The sequence below is a fragment of the Ahaetulla prasina genome, chromosome 1 (genome assembly GCF_028640845.1).
Source record: "Ahaetulla prasina isolate Xishuangbanna chromosome 1, ASM2864084v1, whole genome shotgun sequence".
Taxonomy (NCBI): Eukaryota; Metazoa; Chordata; class Lepidosauria; order Squamata; family Colubridae; genus Ahaetulla; species Ahaetulla prasina.
Window position 1 is genome coordinate 109896719 of NC_080539.1, and position 15034 is coordinate 109911752.

The following is a 15034-nucleotide window of genomic DNA, read 5'->3' on the forward strand; positions in this document are numbered from 1 at the left end:
GACTGAAGAGGATTATTGATAAATTGTCAACATGGAAAGAGCCGAAAGCAGGAGGGCTGGCATTTGATTGTAAGATGATTTTAACTCCCTGACAGAGAAGTTATTTGTATTTAAGAGTGGAGATGAAGAAAGATGGCGTTTTGTGTTTTGAAAGTGAAAGCTAAGGAAATGCTGATTACAATCGCTGGCGTGGAACCTTTAAGAAGAAAATAACAAGATTTTTTTTTTAAAATGGAATTCTTTTTTTAAAAATCTATTTTTTTTATTATCTTTTTTTTACAGTGTTTAAGAAGAAAAATTTATTGGTTTTTTTCTCTTTTTATTCCCCCCCCCCTTTTTCTTCTTCTTGATATTACTTAGTTTAAAAATGGCTTTTAAGCAAAGAGATTTAACCACTTCTAAAATATTGGAAATTTCTTCACTTCAGGTACGGAAATTGAGAGAGGATATTAAAGAAAGTCTAAGGAATTTTTTACAGGAGCTTATGGGCTCATCTTTCAGAAATAGATCAAAATTTAATGAAATGGAGAAAGAAATACTGGATTTTAAAGATTTGGTGGAAGAGCAGAGTAGGGAGATGAAAAAATTAAAGGAATCAATTACCCCATTATTGTTATCTAGTACACAGACAGAAGAAAGACTGAATGAATTTAACCAAATTAATTTAGATTTGCAAAGGAAAATAGATGAAGTTCAAATTAATTTGAATTTAGAAAATAAAATAGATGATATTCAGGTTAAGGCTGATAAGGCAGAGGAAGAAAGGGTTATATTACAATATAAATTAATGGAATATGCTATAAGGGTGAGAGGAATAAGAGAGTGTAAGGAAGAAAATTTGAAAGAGATTTTTATTCAGGCCTTTGCTCAGATAGAGGGAGTGGAACCAGAAGATTTTGAAGTTAATATTGAAAAAATTTATCGTGTTAATTCTTGGTGGGCAAGGCAGAAGTGCTTACCGAGAGATGTGGTTATTTATTTTACAAATAAGAGGATTAGGTATGGAATTTTGCGAGCATTTTATAAAAATAAATTTCAAATATTAGGACAAGATATAATAATGATGAAGGAAATTCCTCCTAAAATGTTAAGAAGAAAAGAATTTGCCTTTCTGGTGGATGAGCTTAAGAAACATCAGATATATTTTAGATGGGAGGTTCCAGCTGGTTTAACACTGAATTATAAAGGAAGAAAGTATTTTCTCAACACAATTTGTAAAGCACGAGATTTTATACTAATGTATTAAAGATTGGGAATTCTTTGTTAACAGATGTTAAGTTGAATGGTGAATAGATGGTGAAAATGTGTAAGACAGAAGAAGGGAGGAGAATGTTTAACTTTATTATATATGATTATGGTTAATTTTGTAAATGATTTATTGTGGATATAAATGTGTAATTTTAGGGGTACTATTTGATATATTTAAGGTATAAAGGAATAGGAAGATGGAATATTGTTTAATTTTGGAGGATAGATAGTAAAATTTAGGAATTTGGATTAAATATTATATTTAAGAGATGGATGTAATGTTAATTAGAATGTAATTGTTATAATAGATATATTTTGGATAAGTTATAGGTGTAATTTTAATAATGTTATTTGATATAAGTAAGGTAAAGTGAAGATTTTAACTACTACAATTGATACTTTGGATATTTGTAATATTATTTGTCGTATATATAAATGTTAAAGATGTGAAAAGATGGACTATTGCTTACCCTTGAAGGTTGGACAGAAAAATTAAAGAAACTAAGTTGGAAATATGAACTATTTTGAGAGACTGCTTAGGGAAGAAAGACATTTTAGAAGAACCCTTGGTGAATATTGGAAGATGGAACGTTGTTTTGATATTGATTGATGAAGGTTGGATATTAAAAACTATGTACTTTATTCAAGAATAAACACTAACTCAATCGGAAACTTCTGAGAACTCTAGGAGTGGAATGGTCTGATATATAATGGATTGGAAGAAAAGTATCTTCTTTGTCTTTGGAAGGGGAGTGGAGGTTTTAAGGAATGACTATGGATTATGATTTGTGCTAGATTTTAATTTTGTTGTTAGTTTTATACCCTGTATTCGGTTCTCGGAAGTCCTGGGGGTGGGGGAGGAAAGGGGAAGGAGGGGGGAGGGGGCAGAAAATGGATTGATAGTTAATGTACAAAGATGATTGAAGATGTATAATTAATGTAAGATCGGACCTGCCTGGCTACTACTTTAGAATGATGGGAAAGAAGGAAGTAGAAGAGAGAAGGAGGAAAGAGAAGAGGAGGAGGAGGAAAGGAAGGAAGAGGGGAAGAGGGAGAAGAAAGGAGTAGGGAGGAAAGAGGAGAGGATGTAGATAAGAGAGGGGGAGGATGGTTATGGAAAGTAGAAGAAGGTAGAGAGGGAGAGTAAAAGGAAAAGGAAGGGGGTGGTGACCGGGCAGATCCGATTAATTGTATATGATGGTACATTAAATATGTTATTGGATATGTTATTGGATAAGAATGTCAAAATAAAACTTTTTTGAACAAAAAAACAAGCTCAGCATCTTAGCCTCTGAGCCACCGCATCTCTATTACTACTGTCATTAGAGACCCAGATAGCTTCTGTGGTAGAGAGTGGTTTTTCACCATCATTACTTAAAGCTGATTTACCAACTGCAACCTTATCTGAAAAGAGACAAATTCACAATACTTAATAATTCTCATGATTTTCTGGCTAAACTGTAGGAATGCATTCTATCTGGAGCTGAAGTGGTCCAAAACTTTAGTTAGTTCAAAATAGAAAGGCTAGACGGCTCATTAGAATGGGCCACATTTATATATTAAGTCAGTATTTCACTCATCCATATTGGCTGTAAGTCCATTTCCATATCCAGTTCACAGCAATGATTTTGATTTTTAAACCATTAAGTTGCTTAGGATCATGTTACCTGATCTTCTAATGAGGACTTTCTTCTTATGCTTCTACTAAAGGAGGTGGGTTGGGCCTCTACAGGGGGAAAAACTTTTTTTGGTGATTCCAGGGGTGAAATGCTCCCGGATCAGACCGGATTGCGCAATCCGGTAGCGATTGTGGCCGGTAGTTCGGCAATCCGGTAGCAATGGTGGAGTTAAGCTCCGCCCACCCGCCCGGGTGTCATTACTTCCTGGTTTTAACCAGGAAGTAATGTGTTTTTTACCTTCTGCACATATACAGAAGGTGTCCGAATGGCACAGGCACTTCTGAGCCAGTAAGGAAGGTAAGTAGATTTCACCCCTGGGTGATACTCCATTTATGGAATTTCCTACCCTAGAGACTTGACTGATGCCCAGATTAGAATAATTTCAGCATCAAATTTTTAAATGCCCTCCAACTGTATTTTAATTTGTATCATTTTAGGTTTTGAATTATCACCTTGCTGTTGCTTAATTTGCATAGTGTTTTCATTTTGTATTTAGTTTGGTTTTATTGCATATGTTTTTACTGAAATTATATCTTTGGGTGTATTTTATTGTAAACTGCCCAAAGAGTTTAAATAAAAATTTAATAAAAATCTTGCCTTATCTAAAGTATGTGCCATTTGAATTTTATGAGTGTGCACATAGGTGGAGAAAATATACTAGTTATCCATCTGCTGTCTATGTTAATATTACAAAGGACTGGCATGAAATCAGTTCTGAGGCATGAAATGCAATGGCATGCTTCTGGCAAAGTAGCCCATTTGTCTAATTTAACTTTTACTAAGATCCTTTAATACTAGGCTAATTACAAACATATTTTTCACTATTAAGATGTTTAGCAGATGGTGGCCATTGAAGAGGTATATTGGGAAACTCTTCCAAATTGGCAACAGATGATGTACTTTCAAAAGAAGTAGCTATGGGCTAAGACACAAAGTGCTCTGATGCCTTGGAGAATAGTGTTATGTCAAGCCAATGATGGCTGTTTGCAAGGCCTCAAAATGGTTGAAAGTGTATAGATGTTAATTCTAAATTTATTTGGTAGAGATGGCTTTGATCTAAATACTATGAATCACAGTCTGCTGTTTACTCTTATTAAACTTACAAAAGCTAGGGTTTTTGATATTGCTTGCCATGTCTTATGGACTCCTCTGGCTCCATTGTTTTGGAGGCTGAAGTAAAGATCTTAACTAGTTGTTGGCCTGAAGTTCAAGAGGCAACAGGCTGTTAGTCACTGGAGAGTGATGGGTCTGACTCAACCCAGTTGGCAGCTGATTCTGATGATCAGGATTTTAAGGGAAAGCGATGTTAACTTCTTTGATTAACACAGCCAGGAACTGCCTACATAACAGTGAATTTCAGGTATTCCCTCTATTGGAAACTACGTTTCTGCTTCTATATTTCTGTGTCTCTAATACCCTGTTCCAAATAGTGTCTCTTTGCCTTGTGATCAAACATGCGGCTTATTTTTCAGACTGACTCAACCTACTGTATGTACTTATCTTGAACTTGGCTTTCCTGTCTCTAAATATTCTTGACTATGTTGGAGTGCTAAGCATAATTACGAGGCAAGCAAACTCTTCAAATCTTGCTGCTCTCTAAATAAATAGCCAGCCTTTGTCTCTGTCTCAAGATTTATAACCTGCTGATAAAATAATAATTATTTATATAACTCTAGTGCTCTCCTGCGTCTGCTTTCAAACAATTGCTTGTTCCTATTCTAAGAAGCAATTGAAGAATTTCTAACAAAAGTCTTGAATTTTTTAAAATCCTGTCTGCTCTAGTGTTTTGAACCAGTCTTGATTAAGCTGTTAAAGCTCTTGATTTACTGACTTAAAACAAAATCAGAAAACATTCCCTCACAAGCTTATCACTTGGATTTTCTCTCCCCCCACTTCCCCATGTCATTTAGATCAGGAGTTCAAATCTTTTGGCTTCATTGAATGAAGAGGAAATTTTTGGGTCACATATAAAATATATAATATAGCTAACATACATAAATAACAAATTTCCTTTATTTTGGGGTATGTGTATCTTGTGGTGCCAGATAGTAGCTGTCCAGACCCACATGCGGCCCATGAGTTGGATTTAGAACAAAGTGGGTAGAAGAATAGAGAGCGAAACAAAAAAGACAGTTCTCATAATGGAAAGTTGTGAACTGTACTAAATTATTTAGCTGATTAGGACGTAAAAGGTCAGAGAGGAGCATCAAAGTTGCTCCTTTGAATTGATAGGGCAATCTCACCTCCTTAATTACTTATGTACATGTAAGATTATCAGGATTTTAAGATTAAAATCTTAAAACCTACTACTTAAAACCTACTTATTTCATCCTGCTGGACTCGCTTAAATTTTAAATTATCAAATTGATTTTATGGGTTTTAAATTTTTTGTAAATTTTAGAGGGTAATATTTTATCTATAAGTAGCCATATCAAATAGGTTTTTTAAGGGTTGTTTTTAGTTTTGTATTGTTGTTTTCTTTCTGTATTTTATTCTTGGCTGTATATCGCCCTGAGTCCTTCGGGAGAAGGGCGGTCTATAAATAAAAATATTCTATTTTATTCTATTCTATTCTATTATGTGTCTAGCTCTAGAGTCACAAACCACAGAACCATGAAAAGAAATAAATACTACATTGGGAGTCATATATTTTACACAGGAGATCATTTAAACACAGTATGTCCCATCTGTAAGATGGTATTTCCCTACTTTAGAACGGTACCATTTCATTCCACTATAGCTATTTTAATAGGCAGCAGCTATATCAATTGTTGTTTGCCATTCTATGTAAACAACAATTATTTATTCTTGACCTTTTGGTTCTCAGTATGTTAAACACAGAATTCGTGTTTTTCTGGAGGGTCAAATTCCATAATGCATTACCTACATGCAATTTTGTTTATATTTTTCTCGCAACAACAGCAGTAGGGTCTCAATTAGGATGGGAACATAATGCTTTTCAAAATTCTTCCTTGGTCCATGGTGTTTTCCTGCTGAAAATTCTTCTACAAATGATAAAACAGGGAGGGGCTAACAGAATGGGTATAAATTTGAATTCTCTATTTCAAGATCCTCTGCCCATAGCTGTTTTTTGAAATTATATGTATATACAGCATACAAACACAACTAATCAGAGAATTTCCCTGTATTATCAGATTTGATCCTGGAGTTATGTTAATGCCTAAGCATCAAACAGGGCTAAGATGAGCATGCAGGCTTGCTGAATAAAATAACAAAAAAACAATGTTATTTTTCATGAAGGAATTAGCATTTCAGAGATCAGTTCCCAGGTGAAAAGTTGCAAGTTTCCCAAATACAGATATGCTTTTTGTTTTCAGATAGCATCTTTTGCAGAAGCAGGTAAGGTTGTTAAGTAAGATAAGGAGGGAATAAAGATAGACACGAAGCAATGTGGATTTTGTTGCAGTTTTTGTCATTGTAGCATGTCGTCTCTGCCATATTTTATTATTCTTTTTACATGGCTTAAAGGTGAATGATTTTGTTCTATGTATGGGATTCTCTTTCTCATCATGTTAAGCACTGAGTCAAATAGTTCAGGATCTCTAAAGGAGATCTAAAAACACAAAAAAGTGTTTCTATTCAAAGATTTCTCGCTTTCTGTAACAATATCGAAATTGAATAAGTTATTAACAAACCCCCTTGGTACACCATAGGAAACTTATCAAAACTAAAAACCTACAATTCAGTTGATTTTTGTTAACTATTATCAGCTACTGACATCAGTGCTTCATTTTAATGTGATTCAGCTCCATGGATGTTGCTCCATAGCCAAATACAACATAGTTTTATCACAGTTATGACTTACTACCTTAGCAGAAAAGATTTAATGAAGGCACTAAATATATGGGAATGCTTTCCGTCTTGGAACCAATTTTCATAATGGAAAATGGACTTTTGTGGAAGAACAATGAATACATTTGTCCGATATCATTAATATAATATAGTTTATAGTTTATAGTTTACTTTATTGTCATTGCACATGGTACAATGAAATTAAATGCCCTCGCCAGTGTACATTATAACTATAAAAATAAAAACACAAACATACATCCTTTACATTCTATATAATTGAAATTGAAAACCCGATATTGCATTATATCGTAGAATTCAATATGATTATTGCCCTGGGATAGAAGCTGTTTTTCCAGCTTATTTGTCTTTGTTTTTATTGACCTGTACCATCTGCCAGATGGTAATAGTTCAAAAAAAGGGTGCCCAGGATGAGTTGGATCTTTAAGAATGTTTTGAACTTTCTTAAGGAAGCGGGAGGTATAAAGCTCTTCCAAAGAGGGGAGAGGGCAACCAATGATCCTCTGGGCAATAATGTTGACCCTCTGGAGTGGGGTCCTATCTGCCACTATGGAATTGGCAAACCATACACAAATGCAGTATGTAAATTACTTCTTACATAAATCTCTCCATCTCTAGGATTTGTTTCCACTGAAGTGTGGATTATCTCTTTTAACATTACCTTACACAAATTCTTTCTCTGTAATAAGTGGTTGGAATGTAGCAACAGGCACTCAGCTGCCTTTCCCAAAGGAGGTGATTAAGGATGGTTTGAAATCAAGCAGCACAATGTGGCTTTGTTTGTCTGGTGCATGGTCCGGCCATTCCCTCTCAGATCTTTTAAAGCTGCCCTAGCCTCTGTAAAAAAAGAAAGGTTGACATCTTCTCTATTGCTTGCATTTTCTTTTTATTTTCCCCATTCCTCAGATTGGTGGCATGATTGGGGCCAACCTCACTGCAGACAGATTGGGGGAAGCACTTACTCAGATTCTCCCTAGAGACCACCTATTTTTGCAAGATCTCTCTATGGGATTGTCTCAGTCTTAGAAGGCAAGCGACTCATTCCACAGTAAGTAGTTTACATATGATGGGAAAATTTGATAGAGGAGTTATTTTATCTCAAACAAGTCCATGTTTGTTTAGGTCTAAACATAACCCCTCTGGGTTAATTGTGTGAATTACTAGTTTGATTTAAAAAGTTTGCTTAAGAGGACTGGCATATATCATGCCTCTTTTCTCTTTCCCCTGAAAATGAGTATTTCAATAGAGTACCTCTATTTAGAGACCTCCAAATGGATTTGAACATGGTATCATAAGTTTTGAGGTACCTTTCAGAATTTAATGAAAAAAATGGCACCACTAGAAAGGAGATAATGAGCCTTTGGGGGATGGTGCAGTGAAAGACCCTAGCTTTTCCTTACCGAATTACCCTCAAGGTAGAAACGCTGCCATGGAAACATTTCTTATTTTGAGAGATTTTCTGAAACCTCTTTTCCTCTTATAGAGACCGTAATGATTAGAAGCAATGGAGTAGAGCATTCTGCCGAGATTCAATCTATATCTTCCCAGCTTTAAGAGTATCCAGATTTATTGAAAGAAAGGCTTGGTTAGTTATGTCTGGGGTAGAGAAGTGGAACAAGTAATTCTATTCAGATGCACCAAACAATTTCTCTTCCACTCTGTCCCTCACACCCCCCACCCCCAATATCCTTCTCCTTCATATCCCCTTAAGACAGAAATGTGTACCTGGATTGAAATGAAGAGCCTAGAATAGGAAACACCTTCCCTTAGATCTGGGACTTGGCAATGTGAAGCCATGGCAGGCAAATTTCTTGACCTGACTCAATCATGGCATGATACTACTTAGTTTAACAAGACCCTGTTATAATTTATATACCATAAATTGTCTGTAACTAGAAGGCTTAATTTTTCCCAAGCATTTTTATACAGCTGGTTCAACCATATTAAAAAAAATAGGGAAAAAAAAGAAGAGGAGGAAAAAGAGAAAGAATGGAAGAAAGACCTCTGTTCCCAGTTAGAAGAGTTGGGGAAAGCTACAAACTGGAAGAGATAGGGGAGCTCTGCAAAATCAGAGCAGGGAAGATTCAGACAGGTCTCAACTTGATAGTCATGAGAAGGCTGCATAGAGTTTGGACACGCTGCCAGTACCGTTGCTGGGAAATTGGGGAGGAGCTGTAAGATCTGTATGGAGTGTTGGCAGGAAGAGCAAAGAAAAGCATTTATAGTATAGCATAGTGACTTTTTATGTTCCCATCCTAGTCCTATAGAAGTAAGGATTAGAGCAGTTCCACACATTCTGGTACTGAAGAAGGCTGTTAAATCTTGGTGTTCCAGGAAACCTTTAGAGACTGAAGAGGATATGTCCACCTGCAGTTGAAGATTGTTTATAGTGGCAGCGTTTCCTCAGTGGAACAGATTTCACAGTTATGAGGCATGGCTGTTAGGGATTTTTTTAAAAAACAACCCTTGTTATGACTAAGGAGCATATTTTTGCTTAGAATTGAAGCAATTGTCATTGTCATTTGTAATTCAAACAATTTATAAACCAGAATTGAAGAAAAGAAGAAAAACAACAACAGTAACAACCACAGATGTTCAGTTAAATGAGTTGAAAATAATGATGTATGATTTTTCAGGTTGCGTTAAGACATAAATTGAGATGGATCGGTTGCTTTTATGGTGTGGAGACAATAACTTGGTCCTTAACACCAATAAGACCAAGGAGCTTATAGTGGACTATAGAAAGAATAGATTAGACATCTACCCCTTGCTTATCACTGGAGACTGAATGGAAGAAGTTTCTGGGTGTTATCATAAAAGAGGACCTGACCTGGGGCACTTATAATATATAATATATAACAACAGAGTTGGAAGGGACCTTGGAGGCCTTCTAGCCCAACCCCCTGCCCAGGCAGGAAACCCTACACCATCTCAGTCAGATGGTTATCCAACATTTTCTTAAAAATTTCTAGTGTAGTCTACTTCTGCAGGCAAGTCGTTCCACTTATTAATTGTTCTAACCGTCAGGAAATTTCTCCTTAGTTCTAAGTTGCTTCTTTCCTTGATCAGTTTCCACCCATTGCTTCTTGTTCTACCCTCAGGTGCTTTGGAGAACAACCCAACTCCCTCTTCTTTGTGGCAACCCCTGAGATATTGGAACTTACATTGCACTTGCACTTACACTTACATTGCAGCACTGGTCAAAAGGGCGATTATACAACCTGAGACTTCTCAAGAAACAATAACTGAAGGAAAAACTGCTGGTGACCTTCTACTGCTGTACCATAGAGAGTATTTTAACTTAATGCATCTGTGTATGGTTTGCCAACTGCATAGTGGCAGATAGGACAGTATTCCAGAGGGTCAATGTCATTGCCTAGAGGATCATTGTTTGCCCTCTCCCCTCTTTGGAAGAGCTTTATCGCTCCTGCTGCTTTAAGAAAGTTCAAAACATTCTTAGATCCATCTCATCCTGGGCACCCTTTTTTTGAAGTATTACCATCTGGCAGAACGGTACAGGATAATAAAAACAAGGACAAATAGGCTGAAAAACAGCTTCTACCCCAGGACAGTAACTATATTTAATTCTACTGTATAGTGCAATACTAATGCAATATTGGGTTTTCAATTCAATTATATAAAATTTGGATGTGTGTTTGTGTTTTATTTTTATAGTTATAATGTACACATTATAACTATAAACACAAAGATGACATTTAATTTCATTGTACGAGATGCAATGACAATAAAGTAAACTTAACTTAAATTGTGTGCAACTGAGAACTGCTTCAACTTTAGACAGTATCAAATTCATATGTGTGAATCAAACAACCACCTGTATTAGTTTTCTTGTTTATATAATAAACTAAATATATAATAATTGTGTAAAATGTGGGATTTTTATAATTGTGAAAGCTGGATTCTCTTCCCTACAATTCTATCTTAGTGAAGAGAACAAGTAGCAAAGGGCAACAGCTGCAGACTGAGAGTCTGTGTATGCAGGATCACAATTATTGTACAAATAATTAAAAAATAATGCAAATCTGAAAGACAGATATATCGATAGAGATAATTAGATAGCTGTCTTATAGTTTTTTGAACCCCGAAATAAGCACTTGGCCTTATTTTCGAGGAGGTCTTATTATTTTGGGGCGCATGGAGCAAGACAGGGATCCTCTTGCTATCTTAACCTGATTTCCAGGTCTGTCTCCCTAACCCTAACCAGAGGAAATGGTGGGGACTGGCTGTGCATATGTTTAATATTTTCAGGGAAGGTCTTATTTTCAGGAAAACATGGTAATAGATATATAGACAGACAGACAGAATGTTAAGAGTTTTCTTGAATGTAGATGTCAGTATACACATATAATTTCCAAGGTCACTAACTTTTGAGATAATACTAAAATAAAAATCAAATTCTGTCTTATCTGTTTCTTGTGACTTTCTTTATGGAAACAAATTGTTTTCATACACTAAAAATACCATCTGAGTTGGTGAGGGAGAGGCACGCTATATAGGAAAGCACATAATTCATACATATGCTTTTGTTTCCTGTTAAGCTAAATTGAAAAGGATAATATTCTTTTGAACTATATACCTAGTGCATGGAATTTGACAACCAGACAACATAAATGGGTTCTCCATGCCCTTATTGTAAGTAAATGATTGATATTGCAACATTGGAAAGATGTATGACTCCATTTATTCAGTGAATTGAAGACCTGATTCAACTTGCCACTTACAAGTGGATTGGCTATAAGCGTAGATTTTATATGGATCTTTTATGTGCTGTTTTGTTTCTTTTCTTTGACAATGTATGTATCTCTATCATTATTATCCTGTGTTTTGCTTTTTTCCTAATAAAGAAGAATAGAATATAAATAATTAAAAAAACAACACAAAGAAAGATAGAAAACAACAAACAAGATGAAAAATTGCCCAGCTAATCATAGAGTTCCAGAGAAGGGCAGAGAAAGAATTATATCTAAATAAAGCAGTGCAAAAAATTGAGAATAGTAATCAAGGGATATGAAGCAAACAAGGAGTTCAAAACTGGGAAAGGAATTTGTTCAAATTGTGTATTGTGGCTTCACTAATTTAACTTATATACCAATATTAACACACATATACTCTATACACGTTCCTACGTTAACAAATAATGCCAACCCAGTGCAAATCAATTAAATTTGAAGTAGACTTTTTCTCCCTAAGGTCAAACATTTTCAAGGATAGTGACTATCCATGAAATTACTGGAAACTGAAGGACTCTGATCTGAGGAAAGACTACTGAAGGTTTCATAATTACAACAGGAACAAGATTTATTTTCAGAAAATACATTACATAAATAAGCAAAGCTAGCTAGCTACAATCCAATGAGAAAGAAAGTTGAAAGAGCTGTTGTAGTCCGCCAGCAGCCTATGGAGCTGGCAGCGGAGTCGGACAATGATGAGGCTGAGGAAGAACATGGGCCAATCCTGGAGGCTGGGGAAGGCCTGGATGGGGGCTCTGCGTCAGAGGCAGAGATGGGGCTAGGGCCATCTGGGAGTGATATGCGGACTCCAGAGCCTTCAGAGGCTGACAGTAGTGATGCAGAGGAACAGGAGAAGCCTGAAGGCAAGAGCAGCTAAAGCAAAGAGGACAATTCGGGAGTAGGGCCAAGAGATAATTGGCCCCTCCCATAAGGTTTAAAAGACCAGCAATGGCGTTTGGGCTCTTTGTTGGAAAACAACGTTGATACACTTGCTCTTTGTCTTACTGCATTTATTTCTTATTTCTTGTTCTTCTGCTTTTGAACTTTTGTCAAGAAACGCCTTTGGCAGTTTGCCTAATTAGACCAAAATTGGTGATAAGACTGAAGAATTGTGTTATGAAGAATTTGTTTTGATTTAATTTGGACTATGCTGAGAATGAGTTAATTCTCAGCTGTTCTAATAAAGTCTCTTTGTTTTTGAACTGAGTGCGCCTACTACTACCTACTTGGGCCTGGGTCACAACAAGAGCATGTGCTTTAGGTTTGTATGCTTTTTTCTGAGAAAAAAAGGCAGTGAGAAAGGGAGCTCAGGAAAGCTGACCCTCAAAATTTTCATATATTTTGGATTTCCAATGAACAAACTAGAAATTGTGCCATTAAAAGTGGAGTCGGCAACTGAAGTAAAATGAAGAGCTGCTTACATAGACCAGCTCTTTGTATTTCTTCTCCAGTGAAGGAGAGGAGTTAAGATCACTCACCAGTGCTCCAGACTGTTACTCCTTGTGAGGAGACTGCAAGACAACAGACTCTGGGAGATGAGCAAACAGATAATTTGTTCAAACCACAGTCACCACCTTCAAAAAGACACTGGGTTCAAACACTTCCTTTTTCTAATCATTTTTGTTAACTTCTTTCCAGCTGGGTGAACATGCAGCTCTGGAATGTGCCCAGTGAGCAGTGTGGTGGAGCCTCCCCCATCTGCTGAAGGGAGTTTGCTGGGGAGGAAGATGGCGAGGCATGGAGCTTACACTTGGAGGCTCAGTGGGAGGTGCTATTTGGGATAGTGGCAAAATTGGAGGAAGTGGAGGGATTTCCAACATGAGCTGCAGAGTGTGCAGCTTAATTTTGAACTATAAAAGTCAAATAACAGCAATAGCTTTTAGACTTATATATACCCTTCACAGTGCTTTACAGCCCTTTCTAAGCTGTTTACAGAATCAGGATATTGCCCCCAATAATCTGGGTCCTCATTTTACCGACCTTGGAAGGATGGAAGGATGTTTCAACCTTGAGCCTGTTAGAACCAAATATCTGGTGTGAGCAGTGAGTTGTCAGCAGTAACCACATTCTAACCACTGCACCACCATGGCTCTAATATCCACTTTTCTTCTTTATATCCAATCCTCTAAGACCGTGATGATGAACCTATGGCACGCATGCTGGAAATGATACACAGAGCTATTTCTCCGGGCATGCCAGCCATCACCCGTTGCACTTCTGGGTTCCGGCACGCACGTGTGCGCTGGCCAGCTGGTCTTGACGCATGTGGGAGTGCCAGAAACTGGAAGAGCAGCTCCCTGGCACACACGCGTGTGCTGGGAAGCTGAGTTTCTGGTTTCTGGTGTGTGCGTGCGCGCCAGACAGCTGGTCTTCATTTGCGCATGCGCGCCATATACTGGAAGACCAGATGACCGGTGCACATGTGCACACCGGAAACTGGAAGCTTAGCTTCCCAGCACCTGCATGTGCACTGGAGAACTGCTCTTCCAGTTTCCAGCATTCCTGCACATGTGTGCTGGGGAGCCACTCTTTTGCTATAAATATCATTAAAATTTCATAATTATATGAAGACATATTAATATAATCAAAATGAAAAACATAGATAAAGTATTGTAGCTGTTTCCCAACACATATAACACTACCCAATTTCCCAATTCTAGCCATTTTCAAATGTGTGGACTTCAACTCCCAAAATACTCCAGCCAGTAATGAGGTATTGCTGGGAGTTGAAATCCACACACTTCTGAAGATGTCTGAGATTGGGAAACGCTACCACTACGCTGTTTTCCTTGTGATCTTGCTTTATTGAAACAACTCAATAGGAAGAACTGCCTCATGATAGGCATTAAATTTTAGGAGTTAATTTTAGGATTAAATTTTGAAACTTGAAAATACTCATGCTAGTTCAGAGATAGCAGAACATTAAAGGATAGGACACTTGGTCCACTCCTCAGCCACTTTCTAATTAAATTAGCAATGTGAATCCAGAAACTCATTCCTGAGAAATGCTCCCCTCCAAAATTTTATTTTCTGAAATATGTTCCAAAAGCATTTCCTCTGGAACTGACATGAAAGAAAAGGGCTAAAAACTTCAGAGAAAAACTCTCAAAACAGAACTTTCAGTAAATGTACTAAAGTTTCAAATTTATAAACACAAACACTGAATGCCTTGCCCTTAGCTAGATATATACAAAGATATGAGCTAAAATTTGCGGCAATCATCACCATGAAGGAAATACACTTGAAATTGATTGTTTACAGGAAAAAACACACACCTTCTCATGGACTAGAAAAATATTGTGATTTTTTAAATGTATATTTATTTACTCATATATTTATATCTTGCCTTTATTTATTTTTTTTACAAAAAGTGAACTTGGCAAACCCAACACATCTTCCTTCTCCTTTTTTGTCTATAACAATAACCCTGTGAAGTGAGTTGGGCTGAGAGAGAGTGACTGACCCAAGGTCACCAGCTGGCTTTCATGGCCAAGGTGGGACTAGAACTCACACTCTTCCACTTTC

The 15034-nt window shown here is 36.8% G+C and overlaps 1 protein-coding gene and 1 long non-coding RNA gene across 2 annotated transcripts in view; one reads left to right on the forward strand and one right to left on the reverse strand.

Annotated features, from left to right (window-relative positions):
- Positions 1-15034, reverse strand: part of NKAIN2 (sodium/potassium transporting ATPase interacting 2) — a 642901-nt gene that overhangs the window by 41987 nt on the left and 585880 nt on the right. The gene's annotated exons all lie outside the window — the stretch shown is intronic.
- Positions 3187-15034, forward strand: part of LOC131192897 (uncharacterized) — a 28459-nt gene continuing 16611 nt past the window's right edge. Inside the window, exon 1 of the long non-coding RNA XR_009153811.1 lies at positions 3187-3224. This is a non-coding gene — a long non-coding RNA (uncharacterized LOC131192897). The remainder of the gene's footprint in view (positions 3225-15034) is intronic.